Source organism: Parasteatoda tepidariorum, chromosome X1, assembly GCF_043381705.1.
Source record: "Parasteatoda tepidariorum isolate YZ-2023 chromosome X1, CAS_Ptep_4.0, whole genome shotgun sequence".
Classification (NCBI taxonomy): Eukaryota; Metazoa; Arthropoda; class Arachnida; order Araneae; family Theridiidae; genus Parasteatoda; species Parasteatoda tepidariorum.
Window position 1 is genome coordinate 79,930,160 of NC_092214.1, and position 6,829 is coordinate 79,936,988.

The 6,829-nt window shown below is 28.0% G+C and overlaps 1 long non-coding RNA gene across 1 annotated transcript in view; it reads right to left on the bottom strand.

The window, feature by feature from the left end:
* The window catches only part of LOC139427076 (uncharacterized), a 17,910-nt gene extending 11,995 nt beyond the window's left edge, over positions 1 to 5,915 (bottom strand). Inside the window, exon 1 of the long non-coding RNA XR_011638244.1 lies at positions 5,851 to 5,915. This is a non-coding gene — a long non-coding RNA (uncharacterized lncRNA). The remainder of the gene's footprint in view (positions 1 to 5,850) is intronic.
* Positions 5,916 to 6,829: the final 914 nt, after the last annotated feature.

Consider the following 6,829-nt stretch of genomic DNA (forward strand, 5'->3'; position numbering starts at 1 on the left):
CACACAAAGTTGAAAAACTTGAAACTTTCAAAAAGTGTCCACACTTTTGGCCACCACTGTATATTTACTTAAGAGTCATATAAGTGTCATATTCTCCAGAAAAAAATTAAACGCAAAATAAAAGCTAAGACAAAATCTATTTAGATAGCAGAACAAAACAATTTTACTTAGATTTATTATCGCTTGCTTTTTAAAATAAAATGATAGAAATTCTAGCTCGCACATAATTAAATAATAATTAAATAACTCAAGTTTGAGCGAAAATCACTCAAGTATTGCTTAAATAAATACCACTCAAATTTGACTGAACGCGAAGCAGGAATTTCGCTCAAATAAAGGTGTATTTCACGCAAGTTGAGTTAAAAAAAAATTCACTCTTATTTGAGTAGGGTAAATAAATCTTTCATTTTAAGAGAGTACTTATGTGTAGAAATCAGCTATTCTACAGATTATCTAGCTAATGTGCAGATTAACTGGGGTGACTCATTAAAAAGTAGAAAAATGGTTTATTTTTCAAATCACCTAAGGAATATGCGAAGTTCCTAGATAATCAGCACATTACATATTTGGTACTAGTTAAAGTGTCTCAGCTGGAATAACGGCAATGTTTTTGTTAGTCTTAAATGAACATAATGTTATTTGTTTTTCCCAATCTAAAAATTCAAGTTGCTACAATTGAACCATAAATCCTTTTGTCTGTAAAATCAATCATCAATCACTTTCAAAAATGTAATACTAAGAATCAAATAGTTTAAAATATTATTACAATTAAGGAAATGGACAAAGTGTCATATTTACTGATTTTTCGCTATCTAATAGCAGTTACGGTAACGGCAGCAAGTAAGTTGTAAATCGCTATGTGCACATTACCTAGGTAAATTCCGAAACACTTGATTCTACACTTTAACGGATCACCCTAGTTAATCTCCAAATTAACTAGATAATATAAAGAGCGCAAAAGCTAAACTGGAGAAAACCAGAATAACTTTTGATCAAATGTTCGGATCTTCACGTTCAAGGACTCAATCTTAATTATACGAAGAAATGATACACCTCAAATATGTTACTTACTTAGTGCAGGCGATATTTTAAGTTACGAAATCAAGCACAAAAACGTAATTTCTCTGAATAAACATACCTTTTTTTCCACGGATGGGTCAAATTTTAGAAATATGACGTTTTAAAATTCGATTTCTCAGGAACCATTCGATCGATTGTGCTCAAATTTTGTAATTTATCATTTAAAATTACATTCTTTAAAATGGCGTAAAAAACTATATACTTCACAATTCAAAAGTTTGTCGACTATTATTGAATAATAAAAAGATTATTAACATTTGCTAAAAGTTATATTTTGCACGGAATGATCTTTGGATAAATGCAATTGTGTTCAAAAAATCTTCAATTCGCTTAAAAAGGTTTTGAGATATGGCAAAACGCGCAAAAAGTAAAACTAATAGTACGGGGCCCAAATTTTGAACAGCTCTCCTGATCAAACTATTGGGACCGTATTTCCTAGATTGCTGTTACAGAAATCCGAATCAGTCGAAAAGGGTGCGTTTATTCAGATAAAGTACATTTTTGTGTTTGATTTCGTTACTTAAAATTTCTTTGACATTAATTAATTAACATATTTGAATCACCATTTGAAGTCGATAAAAAGCAGCGTAAAATAGCTGTACATAATGCAAATCAAAAGTTTTTAACAATGCATTTCCTTAAAATATCTATGTTTTCAAAATATTTTTACGTTTGTAAAAATTTATAACTGTAGCTTCTTGATAAACTAAAATTCTTAATTTAAATAAAAACTTAAGAATAGAGCACACGAATCGAACAAGAAACATTGAAATGTTAATCAGAGTATTATATACGTAAAAAGAAACTTAAAAGAAGAGAATAAAATGAGTGGTCCTAAAGCGATACTGAAATATATAGAAATAAAATAATTACTTTTTTAAGCTTATGCACAAGAATATCAAATACCGTGAAATATTTTCTTAATACTCAGAATTTTCTAACAACTTCAAGTAGAGTGTAAAAAATGTGAACAAATTAAGCGCCTTAACTTTTGAAAACGTCCGCATTAAGTAAAGCGAAAACCAACGAAGCGTTTGATTCGTTGAACGTTATTCACGCCCTCTCCCGCTTTATTTTTGAATTCAGACATTTAAAGCAAAGCAAAATGGAACAAACGAGAAAATTGGTAAAATTCTTTTTTCCTCCTTTCTTTTGAAGAAAGCGAAGCAAGAATTTGAATGGAGCGGCATTCAACAAGCAGAACACAATATTTGAAACTGCAAATTACTATTCAGTGCACAGAATTATCCCGAATGCGAATTAACATTGCCTACTGAAGACGTGGATGGTAAATTGAAGTTGCTAGTTTGTTGGAAACCGTCAGGGACACTGCCTTGGTGACCAAAGGAGTGTAAGGCGGCTTTTGTCTGCGCAACTTCTTTCTTTTTTAGATAGAAATGAGCAAAATAATAAGAATGCTCTTTTCTGCATTTTAAGCGGCGTGTCCAGGAATTCCACTGTAAATGAGACTATTCCCCCAAGTAATACTGATTTCAGTGGTGGTGTATTTCAGAACCACAAACGTTTCCCTTGGCGCGTTATTATTCCTTCTGAAATGAGCTCCAATTTATATTCCACGCCAGACCAAATAACAAACAAAAGATATGTTTTCCTATTCTAGAAGAAGATTCTCATAAAAATAAACAGCCAAAAAATAGAACTATCTTTATTGGGCTTTTAATCGAACCTAAAGTTCTTTGAAATCAAATGCAATGCTAGACGTGGTCTGCAATTTAAATCACTTTCTTGCTAGTGCACCCACAACATTTATTATCTGACATAAATATATATTCTATGCTCTGGACCATAAATTGATTTAAGAAAGTCAACTTAAAAAACTAGAAGAAGCTTTAGTAATATCTTTTCAAATAGGTCACCTTGTATCATGATATTAGGAGTTTGTAATCATGTACATATAAATTGAATGTAATATTTGGAAAAAATATTAGTAAAATACAATTTCTCGAAACATAAAATCATAGAGAAATGAGATAATAAAAAATATTTAAAATAGTATCTTTTTTACACAGTAATTATTTAAATTAAAACCTCTTTATGGAATTAATTTATAGTCAATTGTTAGCGGTTCTCTGCATTTTCTCATTAAAATGTCAACGAAATTGTTTCATTGAGGTATTTGTTATGATGATATTTCATTAAAAGACACAATTCATCTCACAATTGTAACCAACACATTCAGTTATTCTATAAACTGAATGTGTTAGTTACAATTGTGAGATTTACGTTTTTTTAACTTACAAAAGGGAAAAGTTCATTAAAAACGGAGGATTAATTCTAATGATTTAATTAAAAGGATGTTTAAAATCAGAAATGTTAAAATTCTAATTAAAAACTATATGTGCTTTGGTGTCACAATGGTACACCCTCATCAGTAAGGATGAATCTTATTTTTCTAATTATTGAACAGATTTCATACAACATCAAGGGTGGTATTTTAAGAGCACCTTGCTTAAACCTTGTATCAAGTTTTTAAAGTTCATTTTGATAAAAAAAAAAATTTTTTTTAATTTTTGAAGGAAAATCACAATTTATGAGAAAATTAAAGATTGTTTATAGATTATGCAATAATTTTTTTGACCCTTTCATCCCCTTAGTTACAAAGGGTCACACTTCATTATGCTGTTATATCTGCTTGTCACATGTTACGATACATTACATAGAATTTCAGTTCTGAAACAAAACACTACGTTATTGATTTTTGAAACATTCTGTTTTAATAACATTTTTAAGCATATCAATAATGATTATAGGTTTCCCAAATATGTATCCGACCTCATATTTAGATATTATTTCTCTGTGATCCACAGTAATTTCACTCTGTGTTTAAAACGGAGCAAAATAACAGTAGTTGTTGGTTTCATTGAAAAGCATGTAATTATAAACTGTGAGACAAATAAAGCAATTCCGGAAAAAATTATTTTAAGTGTTTTATGGCATGTTTAAAATGTAGTTCATAAACTTACTTATTGCAAGTAAATTGAAAAAAAATTTTGGAAATAAATTCTGGAAAATATTTTACCTCATGTATCTGAATCAACACTAAACTTGAAATAAAGCAACCTCTTAGAACATGCTAATAAAAAATAATCGCCATAGTTAGAATAAAAACTCAGATTAAAACAATCCATTCAAAATTATTCACAGCCCTAGAACTTCGTTCAAAATCTTTACTTACTATAAATAAGTTATTATTCAAACAGTGTCTTAAAAATACAATATTAAGCAGCAGGAGATATTGTAAATCTCTCATTTATTAATAATTATTATTTTTAATTTTTATTGTTTTATCTAATAGTGGCCAAAATGCTTTTGAATCGTAAAGTACAAAAGTTATTTCATCACTTTAAAGTACATAATTTTAAATAACAGAATACAAAATTTGAACAAAATCAGTCTAAAAGTTCTCGTGAAATAAATTTTAAAAATAAGACTTTATGAAATGTGAAACTAATCAATCGATTTCTTTTAAATTTTAAACAAAACATAATAGCTCTTGAAAAATGAATTTTAAGTATACGACTTTTTGAAATGTGATATGGGTCATTCTCACTGAAAATATTTAAATAGACTAAAAAATTTTCTTGAATTAAAGTAATTAAAAAAGTGATAAAAATAACATAAATGCCTCTATTTATTTTTGTTATATATCCTTATAATAATGGTCAAGTTTTCTATTTTATTTTTTACAAGATTTAAAATATTTTAAATTCTGCCTTGTCAACGGAGGATACATTTTATGTTATAAAATATCAATGAAGACTAATTCTTTAATTATTGGGTACAACTGATATGAGTTTAACGTTAATAAGTAAATAATAAAATATTTCATTATTAGAGATGGAGCTACTTCCGATTAATCATGCTGCTATGAAAGGAAGCATCCATTTTTAACCTAGGTGTACAGTTTTTAAGTAACTCTTACTGAATATTAATAAATTAAAATGTAAAGAATATTGAAATAAAAATTCAGACTCCACGTGAAAATTGAGTGTTGAGGGTACTCTTTTATGAACATTTTATGCAAGTTAAACATACTGTCATCCAAATAACGTTTTTGTTTTTTCTCTTTTCCTCTTGTTATTGTTTCTTTTTTCCCTGGGCACAAACGGCTTGCTCTATCAATTTTTTGAAATATAAGTACATTTAATCACGATTTTTCTGTTAAATCTTTTTCTGATACAGATTTTAAAATTTCTTGCTCTTTTTTCTTTTTCTTTCTTCAAACAATATAGGGTTTTCTTTTAATTTCTATCTAGCTTGTCTCATACTAAGTTTTTCTCTTCCCTTCTCTTTTGCATTTAAACATTTGATTGCTTTCTTTTTTTACAATTTGGTTTTGACATTTTTTTCCTAAAGTTTGAAGAGAGAAAAAATTTTAAACATCACAGAAATTATTTAGAAAAATTGCCAATATTTACTTCTCCGATAAGAAAAAGTTAAACTTAATTGACTTTCTTTAAAAATACAAACAAATTAACGAATTTGTTCCATTTTAAAAATATCAATTAAAAGAAAATAGTTTTTTAATTATTAAAATTGTATTATGGTTATCTAACACATTGTCTCTTCCATTGACTGTTGACATAACAAGTCCACGGAGGGGAAGTCCACGAAGGAGACAAAAACTAGTTCTTGAATTTTATTGATTTTTAATTTTAAAGTTACAAAAATAGGACAGTACTTTTTATTAAATATACCATTTTTGCAATCTAAAATTCATGTGTCAAAAATAAAATAATTTTCTCTTACCTTCTTTATGATGTCCACGGAGTATACGGTGAGAACTTTGCCAAACCCCAGTTGAACACAACAATCCAAAACTGACACTAAAGAGAACAAAAACAACTGATAGTTAACATTAGAAAATGGAATGTTTACCTTTCCCAGCAGCTGTCCTATAGGAATTTCGCATATGCATTTTTTATTGCATATTTACCGAACTATATTAATTGTCCATGGAGGGGGATTTCATTTTTGATGGACAAAGTTTACTAGTCACTTATTTTATAAAAATTAATTTTTTTAAAAAAATATTAAATAAAAAGTTACTATAAACATTTAACTAGGTAAAACTACAAAAATCATTAAAATGACATTTAAATTGTTTAACAGGCGTAGGGACGTATTATTGTAGGGTTGTATTATTTTGTGTCACAGGCGTAGGGACGTCCACGGAAGGGATTTTGAAGTTATGTTTATTAAAAAATAAGAATGAAATATTAAATTCATTTAGAAGAAATGCATATGATTTGTTAGTTAGAACTTCACGAAAAATGATGAAGAAAAATATTAAGAAATCTGCTGTATTTCCTGGGACTTCAAAAATCACCTTTTTGTGAGAATGACCCATATATGAAACTAATCAATTGATTTCGTTCAAATTTTGCATTTTGTCTTTTAAAGTTACATTAAAATGATGTAAAAATGTATATACCTTAGAATTAAAAATTATTTGATTAATTAAGTAAAATAATGAAAAATAATAATTATTAAAATTATTTTTCACATGGACTATCGAAAAAATGGATAGATTTATTCATTATGTTTTAAAATAAGTGCCCTATTTGAGTTTTATTTTTCTTGTTCCATAAAACTAAGGCATACAAAATTTCAGCTCTAAAGGTACCTTCCTGGTAAGTGCCGTAAAATAAGATTTTACTCAATGGCGTATTTTTAAATCCTTCTTGCGTACTAAAATGAATACCTGATATGAGTTTTTTATTGCACT